The 16,652-nt window shown below is 40.1% G+C and overlaps 2 long non-coding RNA genes across 3 annotated transcripts; one reads left to right on the forward strand and one right to left on the reverse strand.

Annotated features, from left to right (window-relative positions):
* Nucleotides 1–9,213: 9,213 nt before the first annotated feature.
* Nucleotides 9,214–10,604, reverse strand: LOC120921122. Of its 2 annotated transcripts, XR_005744833.1 has the most exons (5): nucleotides 10,209–10,603; nucleotides 10,011–10,113; nucleotides 9,754–9,852; nucleotides 9,433–9,501; nucleotides 9,214–9,311 (listed from the first exon to the last, which is right to left on the reverse strand). It is a non-coding gene; the product is annotated as an uncharacterized LOC120921122 (long non-coding RNA). The 2 variants fall into 2 exon arrangements; XR_005744832.1 differs by having other exon boundaries at nucleotides 9,214–9,501; nucleotides 10,209–10,604.
* Nucleotides 10,605–14,850: 4,246 nt separating this feature from the next.
* LOC120921127 lies at nucleotides 14,851–16,233 on the forward strand. Its single transcript, XR_005744834.1, has 4 exons — nucleotides 14,851–15,233; nucleotides 15,329–15,431; nucleotides 15,594–15,692; nucleotides 15,950–16,233. It is a non-coding gene; the product is annotated as an uncharacterized LOC120921127 (long non-coding RNA).
* The last annotated feature ends 419 nt before the right edge of the window (nucleotides 16,234–16,652 follow it).

The raw sequence follows: 16,652 nt of genomic DNA on the forward strand, positions 1-16,652 counted from the left end.
GGTGTTATATGCGCGCTTCACAAACAAATAGTAATAATAAAAAAAATCTACAGCGACTACACTTTCAAGTGCACTTTCAGTGCAATTTTAACTTGCAGTTTGCACTTGTAATACAAAGTGGATTTGCCTTTAGTAAATAACCCCCATAGTGTATTACCATCTTTTAAAGATTATGATTTCAATGGCACTGGAATTTGGATTTCTTTGGAGTTGCATGTTTGCAAGTGCACATTTGTCTGCCATGTAATAGTTCAGCTGGCAATGTTTGTCTAGTTGCATGTTTATTTTTGTGAAAATAGTGCAACGCTGCATATCTATAAATCTTATATAAACAAATAATTATTCATTCCATAAAACAATTTTATTGTTATTTCTTGTAAGTGTAACTTTTTAGGGGAGCTTTTTTAATAAATTTAAAAGCAGAGAACACTATGGTACTTGTGTTTTTTGTTTCATGTCCTTAACCCCTGGAACTATAAGTGGAATTGATTATTAAAAAGTGAAAGGAGTGTAGTGGCCTGCTACTTTTATAGCTGGCGCTGCCTTAACCACTTAACCCCCGAACCATATTGCTGGTCAAAGACCAGAGCACTTTTTGCGATTCGGCACTGCGTCGCTTTAACTGACAATTGCGCGGTCGTGCGACGTGGCATCCTTTTTTTCCCACATAGAGCTTTCTTTTGGTGGTATTTGAGTACCTCTGCGCTTTTTAGTTTTTGCACTATAAACAAAAATACAGCGACAATTTTGAAAAAAAATAATATTTTTTACTATTTGCTATAATAAATATCCCCCAAAAATATATAAAAAAAAAATGTTTTCCTCAGTTTAGGCCGATACGTATTCTTCTACATATTTTTTGTAAAAAAAAATTGCAATAAACGTTTATTGATTGGTTTGCGCAAAAGTTATAGCATTTACAAAATAGGGGGTAGTTTTATGGCATTGTTATTAATATGTTTTTTACTAGTAATGGTGGCGATCAGCGATTTTTTTTCAGTACTGCGACATTATGGCGGACACTTCGGACACTTTTGACACATTTTTGGGACCATTGGCATTTTTATAGCCATCAGTGCTATATAAATACATTGGATTACTATAAAAATGCCACTTTCAGGGAAGGGGTTAACACTAGGTGGGGCGGGGAAGGGGTTAAGTATGTTCCCTGTGTGTGTTCTAACTGTAGGGGGGGTGAACTGACATGGGGAAATGACTGATCGCTGTTCATACATTGTATGAACAGACAGTCAGGCATTTCTCCCCTTGAACGGTCCTCGCTCTGTAACGAGCGATCGTGGGTGCCCGGCGGTAATCGCACGCGTGTCGGGATCAGGGACGAGCGGGGGGCGCGCCTCCAGCAGCGCACATGCACCCCTAGTGCCCGCTTTGCGAGGTGATGTAGAGCTACGTGCTCTCGCCCAGGGGAGCCGACCTGCCGCCATATAACTGCGGCGACTGGTCGGCAAGTAGTTAAATTTAGAGGGCAGTTGGAGATTTAACTACCTCTGACTGTATTGTTTTGCCAAATTTGGGCTTCTGTTCCAGCCGTGGCTGTACTGTGAGTGACCAGACGTCATTAGTTCTGGGTCATGTTGCCAAACCTGGCCTGTCGTCACACCACCCCCCCTGTGTGGCCCTCATGGCCGGGGTTGCGTGTTCAAGTGTTCCTGGCTCCGGGACCACGTTGGTGCTCGGTTGTGATCTACTAAGTAGGCCTGGTAGTCAGACTGAGTCTACGTTTGCAGAGTGGTCCTGTGCTGTCCGTCCTGAGGGAGGAAGCCACTCGATGAATAACCTGTCTTGGAGAGCACCAAGCACCTTGTAGTTCACCTTCCCCCCAGAGCCCAATCGTTCCTGCATTGGGGATGAGCACACCCACTCCAGCAGGTGTCTCGGGTCCTGATTGGATAGATTGATAGCAGCGCAGCCATTGGCTCCCTCTCCTGTCAATCAAATTCAATGACGTGGGAGCCAGGGGTGGAGCCAAGTCCTGCTGTCTGTTTCAATGGATGCAGCAGCAGAACACAGGAGCGTGCTTGCACAGGTGCCCTATGAGAGAGCGCTTCTCAGACGGGGCACTCGAGAAGAGTAGAAGCATTTTTTAAAATTTTTTCATTTCATTAGCACATAGATTGGGTTTTATCTAAGATATTGGAATGAACTAAAAAGCTGGAAACAAATCAAACTGACTTTACTATACAGTTTATATATTTCATACTTAGACACAGTTATTTCTATTTACAACAGATTCGGACAGCAATGGGTACAATTATCGCACCCAGTTTTGCTATTCTTTATATAGCAGACTGGGATGCCAATTACATCCAACCTAATAGTAAAATGTTTGTAAACATTGTGCAAAAGCAGGCATATGCAATTAGCGGACCTCCAGCTGTTGCCAAACTACAAGTCCCATCATGCCTCTGCCTCTGGGTGTCATGCTTGATGCTGTCAGAGTCTCGCTATGCCTCATGGGACTTGTAGTTTGGCAACAGCTGGAGGTCCGCTAATTGCATATCCCTGTGCTAAAGAAAATAATTTGCGGTTTTAACCATACAGTAGTCCTGAGAGGATTACGTTTTTGGACTTGGAAATCTTTGTGGAGAACAAAGATTTCCTCACAAATATGTTCAGCAAACAAGTTGACTGTAACACCTTTATTCTTATTGGAAGCTGTCATTTAGCTAGCTGGCTTATGAATATCCCAAGGGGAAATACACACCCCAGGAGGAATTGCAGCAAACTGAAGGAAAATAAGGAGGAATCCAAATTATATCTACAGTATTCACACACACATTGTTATTCTCACTTCTCACTAGGTGTGCACTATTTGCTTATTGTTAGTATAATATATTTGGATTTGGAGGACTGCAGGAGTTGTTTATAGCAGTGGTTTTCAATCCTGTCCTCAAGTACCGCCAACAGGCAATTTTTGGGGAATTTCTCTTAAATAAGATAGCTGTCCAAAATACCAAGCAATTGACTCTGATTCAAAGCACCTTTGCAATATGAAGGAAAACCTTCAAACATGGCCTGTTGGGGGTACTTGAGGACATGGTTGGGAACCACTGGTTTATAGTACCCTACCCCAATCTTTCTGACCAGCTTCTCCTCTTCGTACCATTAGGTCATTCCTGAAAATTCATCTCTTCAGGAAAGTCCATCCTGCCTCCACAAAAAAACTGTACTTCTGGGTATTGAAAAATTCTCACCATTCTGTTGTACTATAGTAACACATATCTCATTGGCAGCTAGGATACTAATAACAAGGTGATGAAAATCAAATCTCGCCCTCAACTTATCAGAGGCAATTGAGATCATACCCACCGATTATGTCTACGAAAGTCTCATTGCCAATGAAAAAAGCAATAGAGCTAGTTAAAAATGGAAGCGTTATTGAGATATATTTAATTAAGTGCAATCTCTCTAGACATGTTCTCATGATTTAAAATGATATGGACATCTTCTACCAGGCCATATGTACTTTCTTCCTACCGTATGTCAGACCTCTTTATGTGTTATTTTCAAATATTGTAATTTTATTTTGTATTATGTACTTAGAATTCTCTTTGCACCAAAGTATTCAATTTTGTTCCATTAAATGTTCCATTTTGTGTGGATAGCCCAAAAGCTTCCATATTTGTACCTTGATTTTCATGATAATACCTCTTTTGGAAAACTTAATAAAAATGTATGGAAAAAAAAACTCTTTACTCTACTTTCTCTATAAGATCACCCCTCACAGTTATTACTATTGTATCATATGTCTTCCCTTCTAGATTGTAAGATCTCATGACCAGGGCCCTCCATATAATCTTGCATTAAATTGTATTGTAAATGTACTTTCCCCCTTTACATTGTGAAGTGCTGTGCAAACTGTTGCTGATATATAAATTCTGAATAAATATAATTAAAATATAAAAATTACTATAATAAAATTATTGAATAATAATTGGTGCACACCAATTGCTCTGTGTTTCTACTTAGTGCAATAATGTGATTTTTTTTTCTGGAATTAGAACAAGCAGTAAATATATTGATAGATATAAAACTAGATAGACAGATAGATAGATATAATTGACTTACAAACTGCAATACATTACTTTATTGATCTATATGTTGTATTTCCAAAATTACATTCTCTTCAGGTTCATTTATAAAACACAATACGGTATGATCTTGATACTTTTTTTAAGTGTCGGACTGGTGTAAGAAATATCAAATCCAGTTGGTGAGTCATGCATGAAATTAACCCCCTTCACCTACTCAATATTTGGCACATTCCTTTTGTATGGATTTTAAAAGCAATATTGGATTAGTAAGAACATATGTTCACACTGCTGTTTTAATATTTATTTATGTTTCTTTTATTTGATGTGGATGCTAGCTAAAGCTCTCTACTCTAGTCTTTAGTACTTTCTGATCTACATACATATTGCAAAATACATTCTTCAGAGACTCTCTGTAATATTTATTCACCCTTTTCACACATGTGTTGGTCTTTTTTCTGTTGACCCTTGCTTTATTTTTTTATTCTTTAGCTTTTCAACATTCATAACAGAGCACTATCCAAGATTTCCTTTAACTTATCCCACCATTACTTCTTGCTTATAGTGCGTTAGATATCTGTGGACTACCTGCTGATTTACCCTGAGGCTCTATCTTGGGTTCCTTTCCTATCTCATTTTACATACTCTCACTGGGATATGTAATTAACTCTCCTGACATCAAATATGTTGACATATCTTTTTATGAGCAACACCAAAATACTATTCAAATGATTTGTAGTAGCCATTCAGGCACAACATGTTTTTCAATGACTTGATGTGCACACATGGAATTGTCAATGGTAAACAATATATTTGTAATAAATATTGTTTACTTGTTGTTTAAAAAACATCCAGCTTTTAGAGATTATAGCCACACAAAGCTTAGTTAGTGCGTACAAGAACACCCTAAGTGCATGCTTTGTCCTATTTTGTGTTGCAATGCAAAGAGCAACAGTGGTGTTCAAAATGCAGTAAATAGGGATGGGGAAGACAATACACACTAATTAGAGTTGTAGAAATTGTGCCTGCTTTGAATGAGATAGATACTGTACCTGCATATATTGACTCATCTTTGCCAGCATGACAGGTCTCCCCATTGACCCAGAATCCCAGTGAAACAGGAAATAGCTTCCATTCTCTAGGCAGCAGGCAATGAGCAAAGATTAAGTTAATAAACATTTTCTCTTACATAAACACCTCAGCATGCAAGACCTGTCTACAAATGAGTGTCTTTTAGACTGAGAAAAGGGGTGGCAGAGGGTAGTAGCTACTGTCCAGGATTTTGCAGATCTGCTGTAAGTGTTGTCCTTTCAATTTATAAAACTGTAGACAAAAATGGCATTATTATTTTGCATCTGCATTTTCAACTTAATAATCAGAGTGGCTATACATTTCCAAATTTACGTACAACAGAGGGCCAGATTCACATAGAGATAAGACGGTGTATCTCCTGATACACCGTCGTATCTCTGAGTTGTGCCAGTCGTATCTATGCGACTGATTCATAGAATCAGTTACGTATAGATATCCTTAAGATCTGACAGGTTTAACTGTGTTACACCGTCGAATCTTAGGCTGCAATTCCAGGCTGGCCGCTAGGTGGCGTTTCGGTTAATTTACGCAACGAATATGCAAATGGCAGATACGCCAATTCAGAAACGAATGACCGCCCGGCGATTTTTTTTTACGTCGTTTGCGTTCGGCTTTTTCCGGCGGATAGTTACCCCTGGGTCTATGAGGCGCAGCCAATGTTAAGTATGGCCGTCGTTCCCGCGTCAAAATTTTATTTTTTTACGTTGTTTGCGTAAGTCGTTCGCACATACGGATGGACGTAATTTACATAAACGTTGAAACCAATGACGTCCTTGTGACGTCATTTGGAGCAATGCACGCTGGGAAAATTTCCAGACGGCGCATGTGCTATTCGATCAGCGCGGGAACGCGCCTGATTTGAATAGTTCACTCCCCCTAGCCGCGAAATTTGAATTCCGCCGGGGGAATTACGATACGCCGCCGCAAGTTTTGAGGTAAGTGTTTTGTGAATTACCCACTTGCCTCAAAAACTTGCGGCGGCGAATCTTAAATCACATAGGTTACGCAGATCTAAAGATCCGCTAACCTATGTGAATCTGGCCCAGAGACTTTTGGGCAACATGCATTTTATTTTTTCCTGACCAATTCCTATTTGTTTACTCTATCCTTAGTTAGACCTTGGAAAAGCGTAAAAATCACTGGCTTGGGGGAGGTCACTGAATCCATTCACACCCATACATATGAAGTACTATTTGCCTCTAGCATTGGAAAATACTCGAATGCATCTGAATTATGGACACCATGGCTGAAAAGTAGAGGATATATTGCCCTTTGATAACTCTGTACCCTTTGTCAACTGATATGCTGAATTCAGTTTTCTGACTGTGTAAGTGTTTCTTGTTTCCTTTTCTGTGATCAGATCTTTATGATACACATTCTGCTTTGTTCAACTGTTTCACGTCAACCTCATATTTGAATACCTGTCACATGATTACAGTGTCTGTTAAAATATTGAAAAATCAATGAAATGTTATTTAAACAAAATATTTAAATGCAAGCATGGATGCCAACGTGTTAGCTCTAAACACAAAGCTCATCCCTACTTTAGACTTTGATACTGTGAACAGATTTGAATAGAACCTGTCCTCCAGAGATACTAAAGAGACTACTTCCTGGAATTAGATATGGCTTAGAGTGTTCTGCAAATCTAGCTGCCTTTCAGCAGATTTTAAATAGTTTGAGGGGAAAAAAGCTGCACGGTGAATGGTTTAGAACTCTATTTTGTACCTCTTAAAAAAACACTATTTGAACCCAGGCAAACTCTAAGGCCCCATACACACGATAGAATTTATCCGCGAATACGGTCCAGCGGACCGTTTCCGCGGATAAATCCTCTCGTGGATTTCGGCGGATTTTCATGCGATGGTGTGTACACACCATCGCATTGAAATCCGCTCCGAAATCCTCTTGCGATGACGTGTCGCGCCGTCGCCGCGATTATGACGTGGCGACGTGCGCAACGCTGTCATATAAGGAATTCCACGCATGCGTCAAATCATTACGACGCATGCGGGGGATCCCTTCGGACGGATGGATTCGGTGAGTCTGTACAGACCAGCGGATCCATCCGTTGGGATGGACTCCAGCAGATGGATATGTTCTGCATGTCAGCAAATATCCGATCTGCTGGAATCCATCCCAGGGGAGATATATCCGCGGAAAAAGATCCGCTGGCGTGTACACACCATAGGATCTATCCGCTGAAACCCATTTGCTGGGATTTATCTGCGGATGGATTCTATGGTGTGTACGGGGCCTGACAGACAACCCCCACTCTTAGGAGCTTGATTGCCCCCTTATTGAAAAGAGTGATTTGAGTTTGACTTTATGGTTTATGTGTTCCAAGTCTTCTGTTAAAAGAAAGCACCAAATGTTGGTTTGGTGGTTGAATATTGGGTAGAGCTTTGAGGTGCTCTGCAATTTGAAGAGGTAGAGGTCTCTAAAACGTAATATTTTGTAGACTTATGCTGTGGAAGAAGGACATTTCCTCCTGTGATAACTTTGATGAACTTGTTAGGAGCCTATCACATACCTGGTGCTAGAGGCCAATGGAGAGAGAGGGCTTCTCTTGTAGCTAAGTTCCAGACTCTCCTGAGGGTGGAAACAGGAGAGGTCAGGCCCAAAGTAGCACAGGTCAGTGGTCATAAACCCTGTTCTCAGGACCCACTAACAGACCAGGTTTTTTTTTATTACCTTGGAAAGATGCAGACTAGAATACTGCAATCACTGAGCAGCAAAATATATCACCTGTGATGTATTTCAGTCATCTTGCAAACCTGGCCTGTTAGTGGGCCCTGAAGACAGGGTTGATGACCACTGGCACAGGTAACCTGCTGGACTGTATGCAGGAGGTACCAGAGCACAGCTGGTATGCTGGTGTAGAATCAGCAGACAGGTGGCGTCCGTGAGGTGTTGCAGGATTCGGATAATGCTGAGACTGGAGCGTGGTCAGAAGGAAGCCTAGGTCATGAGCCGTGTGGATAGCAGAGCAGACATGGTTGGGTGGATAGACAGGATCAAACACAGGAAAAAAAAAGGAGACAGGTCAAGGACAAGTCGAGTCAGTGACAGGAGACACAGGAACAGGAATATCACAGAGATAACCCACTGGAGGAGCCAAAGATCAACCAGCAACTAAAGCCACTAGCAGACTTCCTTATATAGGCCCATGTGACCTGCTGGAAGAGATGTTGGGTCCTAATGTGCTTCTCCTGCCATAAGTACTAGTAGAGATGCTGGGTCCTAAAGTCATTCTCCTGACATAAGTGCTGGTAGAGATGCTGGGTCCTAGAGTCCTTCTCCTGCTGTAGGTTCCCTGACAGAGCCTCACCAAAGAGATGTCATCCTTCAAAGGGCATACATGTGAGGAGTATTTTACAGACTGCTTCAGCTGACCGAGCTTTAAGTCACATGATTCTCTGCATGTGAATAGACACCGGTCTCTCCTTCGTTTTTTAGCTCTATCTCAGGCACGCAATACATGGCCTACCTGACTAAGGAAGACTTTTATGAAACATTGTTACAATTGTTCAGACTGCTGACTTTTTAATACAGCCATCGCTGTCTAGACCTCAAAAGCACCAGGCTCCTTATTTTTTTTTTCAATACTCTTTATTACATTTTTTTCTTACATATTAATTTACATTATTTTACATTTTGTTTTGTTATAGTATCTTAAAATGTTTCGTATATTTCCAATTTAATTTCCATTCTCTCTTATCACTTATTCCATTCCCTCACATCCATCTTATAGTCACTATTTTCTTCCACCTTTTATTCACCTTATACAGTTGGAAATATGGTCCAAGATGTGTAGATTCACCCAAAAATAAGACACCTAATCCCAATTTGATAGATAAAGTTTTTTCCAATGGGAAAGGGAAGGGGATAATTTGCGGTGCGTACTTTAGCAAATTGATAGTGATGAGAAAGCACAATTCTTGTTAGAAAATTACAAAAATGCTTTATTTATGAATACAAAACATACAATACAATAGTTTAAAAGAAAAGTGGACAACCAGTTTGTTGATTTGATTCAGTGGATAACACAGCATCAGTCAGTTGTAAATATGGATGCAACTGGAAAAGGAAATCGCATGGACCCTACATGTTTCGCGGACTTCCGCTTCTTCAGGGGAGGGAGCGATATCCAGTCAAAATATGCAACTGAAAGGTATATATACAAGCATTAACCAGTAAAATATGATACACATTCCAATTGCTTAAATCAGGTACAACATATAATGGTAAAAAATGGTTCCAAAGTTTAAAGACCACACTATCTTACCCACGAGTTGCCCACAACTAGCGACAAACACAGAAAACCGCCGAGGTGAAAATGGTCATGTGCATGATCCTGCAAATGAGCAGGAAAAGTTTGAAATGGTCACAAAAGGACAGTCATATAAGGGTTAACATGTAAGTGAAACAGAGGTAAAAAAAAAAAAAAAAAAAAAAACACACACCATAGCCAAAGCAATAGGGATGGCTAGGGGTTAAAATATTATTATCTGTGAGATATATATGTATTTAAGACATAATGACCAAAATATTGGTTAACTTAGTTTAGCAGTAATGACTGTGAGACCATAAAGCATAAATGACTTACATATATAACGGTTTATGGGGTTAAAGACCAGGGACATCAATGAGCTATCCAGCTGCAGTGTTAATTCAAGGAAGGAATCATGTAGATTTCCCAAAATATCTGTTTAAACGATAACAATTGGCTACAAATTACAAAGGTGTCCCTGCCTCCAAACGGGGCAACCATAGAAAAAGATAAAAATAAAATAAATAAATTGTATAAACATTATCAAAACGGAGCCGAGATTATTTAGAAATTGCAAAAAAATATACACATACCTGTATAAGATCTATATAAGGATCGCAGGCAGTGTTGCAAAGTCACAATAAGCTTAGTGTGTATAAAGCCAGAAGAAATCAGCTGCTTGATCCAGGAGGGGAACTAAAGAGCATACACAGCAAACATAGTTGCAATTAGATGGAGTGAAATCTAGCAGTGTAGTTGTAGAGAGATAGCACAAAAGGAGTTTAACATACCTGCAAAGCATTAAGGACAAGAGTGCTCACTGAACATATGACCCTGCGGCATTCTGCACTGAGTGTGCAGCAAAATGCCGTTTAAATAGGCTGTCCTAACCCGATGTGTGACGTGTAAGCATCACATGATATCGGGTGGGCCAATCACAGCTGAAACAAGTCCCAAAGCAATGCGTGCAATACACCTGCAGCGTGAGGAGGCTTGATGGGATGACAGGTGGAATGGATCAAGCAGAGAGCTCACTATGTCAAAACGGTGGGGAGAAAATTTAACCCCATCAGTGGACAAGTGGGCTCAAGAAAGTATGTGTGACAATGCACACAGCAAACAAGGCAAGCTGATCACAGATGGACAGGGGCTGTGTTGTCAGTATTACCGACAAAAAAGGAAGACTGCTAACGACATTGCATAGGGGGAAATCAGCTGTGGTAAGGGGAGTGAGTGTGGAGGCTAACACTAAACTCCCCGAGCGCCCTTGTGGCCAATAAACAAACTGCACAATTGGCCATACCATGGAGGAAACTGCGACACATCGCCAAATGTGCCCAAAACAGTGGAAAGAAAGTTGAAGCCCAGCCCGATATCCAATATCAGGTTGAGGGCCTCAAAATATTGGATGTGGCCAGAAAACTGTGGAACCATTAAATTAGTACATATGATTGAAGTAGTTTGTGTAGATGTTATATATGTAAAAAAACATATGACTATAGAGCTGATTTTTGGTTGAAAATAAAAACAAATAGTTCATATAGTATGGTTACAGTGTACCTACTATAAATTCATAATTCAACAATATAATTCAACAATGTTCAAGGAACAGGATGTTATCCTGTATCCTAAGAAATGCCCCAGTTAATTATGCATTGAAAAGAGGGAAAGAGTAGATTGGATAAAAAAAAAAAAAAAAAAACATTATAATAATAATTATATAAAATAAGGAGAAAAAAAAAAGAAGAAAAAAAGAAAATGGGGAAATTCATAAAGAAGGAAAGAGGGGGTGAAGAAAAGGGGTATGCATACATATTGATCCGATGAATGGAAACAAAAAGCACCGACCAAAGTTGGTAAGGGGGGGGGCGACAAAAAACAAGAGCATATAAGGACCAATATGTTTACAGGAAGGATTTAAAGCTCAAATTCTCATTCAAGCCAGGGTATCGTGTAGCTTGGAGACTATAAATCCATCGAGCTTCTGATTGTAATAGCGCTGAATCCACACTGCCACCCCTAAGATCGGGGGGGATGTGATCCAGAGCCATAAAGGTAAACACCTTTGAATCAAAGTTGTGAGAGGTGGCGATATGTGAACCAATAGCAGTAACTATTTTCTTTCTAAAGATGGGTTTAATGTGGTCACCAATTCTTATGCAGAAACATCTTTTGGTCTTTCCCACATAGAAACAACCACATATACATTGGGCAAGATAAATCACTCCCAATGTTTGACATGTCACTAATGTTTTGGTTGTATGCCATTGACCATTAGGCAGTTTAAATTTAGTGTAGTTAGCTACATAGGGACACATATCACAACCACCACAGGGTGCAGTGCCTCCTCTGCGGGAGATCTCTTTTGAAATGTCAGGAGTCGGAAAAAAATGACTTCGAACAAGCCGGTCCCTGAGTGAGGGAGCCCTGCGATAAGTGACTTCTGGGTAGTTCTGCACAAATTTGCTTATATTAGGGTCAGCGCAGAGTAAGGGCCAAAATTGTTTGAGAATATTTTTTATATCTCTGTGCTGGCTGGAATAGCGGGTGATAATGCGCACAGTGTCCGGTTTTTGGTTGTTATACTTAGTTTTTTTGGGTCCTTTAGAGAAAATGAGAGAACTCCTTTGTTGTGGTTTAACTCTATTGTAAGCTCTTTTAAGGCATCTATGGCTATACCCTCGTTGCTTCAATCTGTGATACAGATTGGTTGAATGGATCCGAAAATCCTCATCCCTACTGCAGTTACGTCTTATACGTAAATACTGGCTGTAGGGGATGCTATTCACCAGTGATTCAGGGTGAGCGCTTCCTGCGTGCAGGATCGTGTTTCCTGCAGTGGGTTTCCTATAGAGGGAAGAAAAGATCATGCCCTGTTCATCAATGGACACCGTCAGATCGAGAAAATGAATCTCCGTGCTGCTGTGGTCCATAGTGAACCTAAGGTTAAATTCGTTGTCAGATATCGCGGTGACAAAATCTCGCAATTCCGATTCTGTTCCTGTCCAGAAAAGGAGAACGTCATCGATATATCGATACCAAGAGACGACCTTGTCCAGAAATGGGGCAAGGTCGTCTCTTGAAAAGATGCTTCTTTCCCACCCCCCCAGGTACAGGTTGGCATACGATGGGGCACATTTAGTCCCCATCGCAACCCCCTGTACCTGGAGGTAGTGGGAAGAACCAAAGACAAAAACATTATGTTTTAAAATATAGCCCAACAACTCCAAGATAAAGGTATTATATCTGGAAGTTAGTGGACCTCTTTCAGCTATGAAGCTGTTTACAACTTCTAGACCTTTCTGGTGCGGTATAGAGTTGTAAAGACTCTCAATATCCAAGGCCACCAGAATGGTGCCCCTGGGAAGAGTAATGCCCTCTAGGGTTCTTAACAGATCAATAGTGTCTTTGATGTAAGAACTTAACGATACGACATGTGGGGAGAGGTAGCAATCAACAAGGGAACTAGCATTTTCAGTGAGACCAGCACAACCCGAAATTATGGGTCGGCCCGGTGGATCAATGAGCGATTTATGGGTTTTGGGTAGAGCATAAAATGTTGGAACTCTAGGGTCTTTTGTGTTTAGGAACTTCCAAGTGTCTTTATCTATAGTTCCCTGAAATAGGGCTCTAGAGATAATAGTTCGAAATTTATTACTAAAGTTTTCTAGTACCGTCCTTGAAATTGGTCGGTACCAGTCTGCATTTGCCAAAATTTTGGTACACATACGTTCGTATTGTTCAGTGTTCATAATCACCAGGTTTCCCCCTTTGTCTGCTGGCTTAATAATAATACTTTTGTTATTTTGTAGAGAATTAATCGCCTCAATTTGAGTAGGGGTGAGATTTGATATGTTAGAACACTGAAGTTTTACGAGTTTCGATCTTGTGAGTTACCTGTTGTACAAAAGCCCAAATATTTGGATTGGTGTTTAGAGGAGGAAAATTCCTAGATTTGGGTTTGAATGACTGAATTGGAGGGAAGGTAACACCTCCGATGGATAAGGTGGGGGGTGTGTCTAGTAACATTTCATCATCAGAGGTGTGACCCTCCTCCCATAGTTCCTGTAATTGCATTAAGGCTTGATGTTCAGCAATTCTTTCCATGGGAATAGATACAGATAGATCTATCGAGTGTGTGGGTTTATCAAATAATACTTTGTACATGAGTCTGCGAGCAAAGAGGTGTACATCTTTAATGAAGTCAAATTTGTCTAGTTTAGAGTCAGGACAAAAAGTAAGTCCTAATTTTAGGACCTGAAGTTCATCTTCTGTCAAGATAGCTGAGGACAGATTAATGATGGATAGGGCCGAACCATCATCATAGTTGTCTAGGGAATCACTGATGCCTGATTCATTAGTCAGGCCTGTTCCTTCACTAAAAAAATCGGTGCAATTTTAGGTTCCACTGGCAAAGAAATGCCTGACGGTGAAACAATAACTTCATTTTGGCTTACCTTGTTAACCATTTCTAGTTGCATCGGGGGTGCGATAGTGGACTTAGACAGTGCGTTTGACACGATCGCCTGTGATGAAGAGATTATAGGACCCCGAAGTGCGTTCGATGACATAGGAAAGAGAGGTGGAGGTTGAGAGTTAATAGGTTTACCATATGATTGGGGTGCCCGACGAGGTAAGGGGGTACCTATTTGATGTCCCAAAGATTCGCTTGAATGAGAATTTGAGCTTTAAATCCTTCCTGTAAACATATTGGTCCTTATATGCTCTTGTTTTTTGTCGCCCCCCCCTTACCAACTTTGGTCGGTGCTTTTTGTTTCCATTCATCGGATCAATATGTATGCATACCCCTTTTCTTCACCCCCTCTTTCCTTCTTTATGAATTTCCCCATTTTCTTTTTTTCTTCTTTTTTTTTTCTCCTTATTTTATATAATTATTATTATAATGTTTTTTTTTTTTTTTTTTGTCCAATCTACTCTTTCCCTCTTTTCAATGCATAATTAACTGGGGCATTTCTTAGGATACAGGATAACATCCTGTTCCTTGAACATTGTTGAATTATATTGTTGAATTATGAATTTATAGTAGGTACACTGTAACCATACTATATGAACTATTTGTTTTTATTTTCAACCAAAAATCAGCTCTATAGTCATATGTTTTTTTACATATATAACATCTACACAAACTACTTCAATCATATGTACTAATTTAATGGTTCCACAGTTTTCTGGCCACATCCAATATTTTGAGGCCCTCAACCTGATAGTGGATATCGGGCTGGGCTTCAACTTTCTTTCCACTGTTTTGGGCACATTTGGCGATGTGTCGCAGTTTCCTCCATGGTATGGCCAATTGTGCAGTTTGTTTATTGGCCACAAGGGCGCTCGGGGAGTTTAGTGTTAGCCTCCACACTCACTCCCCTTACCACAGCTGATTTCCCCCTATGCAATGTCGTTAGCAGTCTTCCTTTTTTGTCGGTAATACTGACAACACAGCCCCTGTCCATCTGTGATCAGCTTGCCTTGTTTGCTGTGTGCATTGTCACACATACTTTCTTGAGCCCACTTGTCCACTGATGGGGTTAAATTTTCTCCCCACCGTTTTGACATAGTGAGCTCTCTGCTTGATCCATTCCACCTGTCATCCCATCAAGCCTCCTCACGCTGCAGGTGTATTGCACGCATTGCTTTGGGACTTGTTTCAGCTGTGATTGGCCCACCCGATATCATGTGATGCTTACACGTCACACATCGGGTTAGGACAGCCTATTTAAACGGCATTTTGCTGCACACTCAGTGCAGAATGCCGCAGGGTCATATGTTCAGTGAGCACTCTTGTCCTTAATGCTTTGCAGGTATGTTAAACTCCTTTTGTGCTATCTCTCTACAACTACACTGCTAGATTTCACTCCATCTAATTGCAACTATGTTTGCTGTGTATGCTCTTTAGTTCCCCTCCTGGATCAAGCAGCTGATTTCTTCTGGCTTTATACACACTAAGCTTATTGTGACTTTGCAACACTGCCTGCGATCCTTATATAGATCTTATACAGGTATGTGTATATTTTTTTGCAATTTCTAAATAATCTCGGCTCCGTTTTGATAATGTTTATACAATTTATTTATTTATTTTATTTTTATCTTTTTCTATGGTTGCCCCGTTTGGAGGCAGGGACACCTTTGTAATTTGTAGCCAATTGTTATCGTTTAAACAGATATTTTGGGAAATCTACATGATTCCTTCCTTGAATTAACACTGCAGCTGGATTGCTCATTGATGTCCCTGGTCTTTAACCCCATAAACCGTTATATATGTAAGTCATTTATGCTTTATGGTCTCACAGTCATTACTGCTAAACTAAGTTAACCAATATTTTGGTCATTATGTCTTAAATACATATATATCTCACAGATAATAATATTTTAACCCCTAGCCATCCCTATTGCTTTGGCTATGGTGTGTGTTTTTTTTTATTTATTTATTTTTTTTTTACCTCTGTTTCACTTACATGTTAACCCTTATATGACTGTCCTTTTGTGACCATTTCAAACTTTTCCTGCTCATTTGCAGGATCATGCACATGACCATTTTCACCTCGGCGGTTTTCTGTGTTTGTCGCTAGTTGTGGGCAACTTGTGGGTAAGATAGTGTGGTCTTTAAACTTTGGAACCATTTTTTACCATTATATGTTGTACCTGATTTAAGCAATTGGAATGTGTATCATATTTTACTGGTTAATGCTTGTATATATACCTTTCAGTTGCATATTTTGACTGGATATCGCTCCCTCCCCTGAAGAAGCGGAAGTCCGCGAAACATGTAGGGTCCATGCGATTTCCTTTTCCAGTTGCATCCATATTTACAACTGACTGATGCTGTGTTATCCACTGAATCAAATCAACAAACTGGTTGTCCACTTTTCTTTTAAACTATTGTATTGTATGTTTTGTATTCATAAATAAAGCATTTTTGTAATTTTCTAACAAGAATTGTGCTTTCTCATCACTATCAATTTGCTAAAGTACGCACCGCAAATTATCCCCTTCCCTTTCCCATTGGAAAAAACTTTATCCACCTTATACAGTGTTTTCAGGTATTCCTGTATCCATTGTTAAATAAGATCTATTCCACTTTGCCCATATGTTTCTGTATTTTTGCACATTTCTCCTTTGTTCATACATTATTCTTTCATGTGGTAAAACCTGGTTTACTGCTCTCACCCAGTGGCTTAGTGTTGGTGGTTTTGGCTGAATCTATTTCTCCACTTTTTTTT

The sequence above is a fragment of the Rana temporaria genome, chromosome 1 (genome assembly GCF_905171775.1).
Source record: "Rana temporaria chromosome 1, aRanTem1.1, whole genome shotgun sequence".
Classification (NCBI taxonomy): Eukaryota; Metazoa; Chordata; class Amphibia; order Anura; family Ranidae; genus Rana; species Rana temporaria.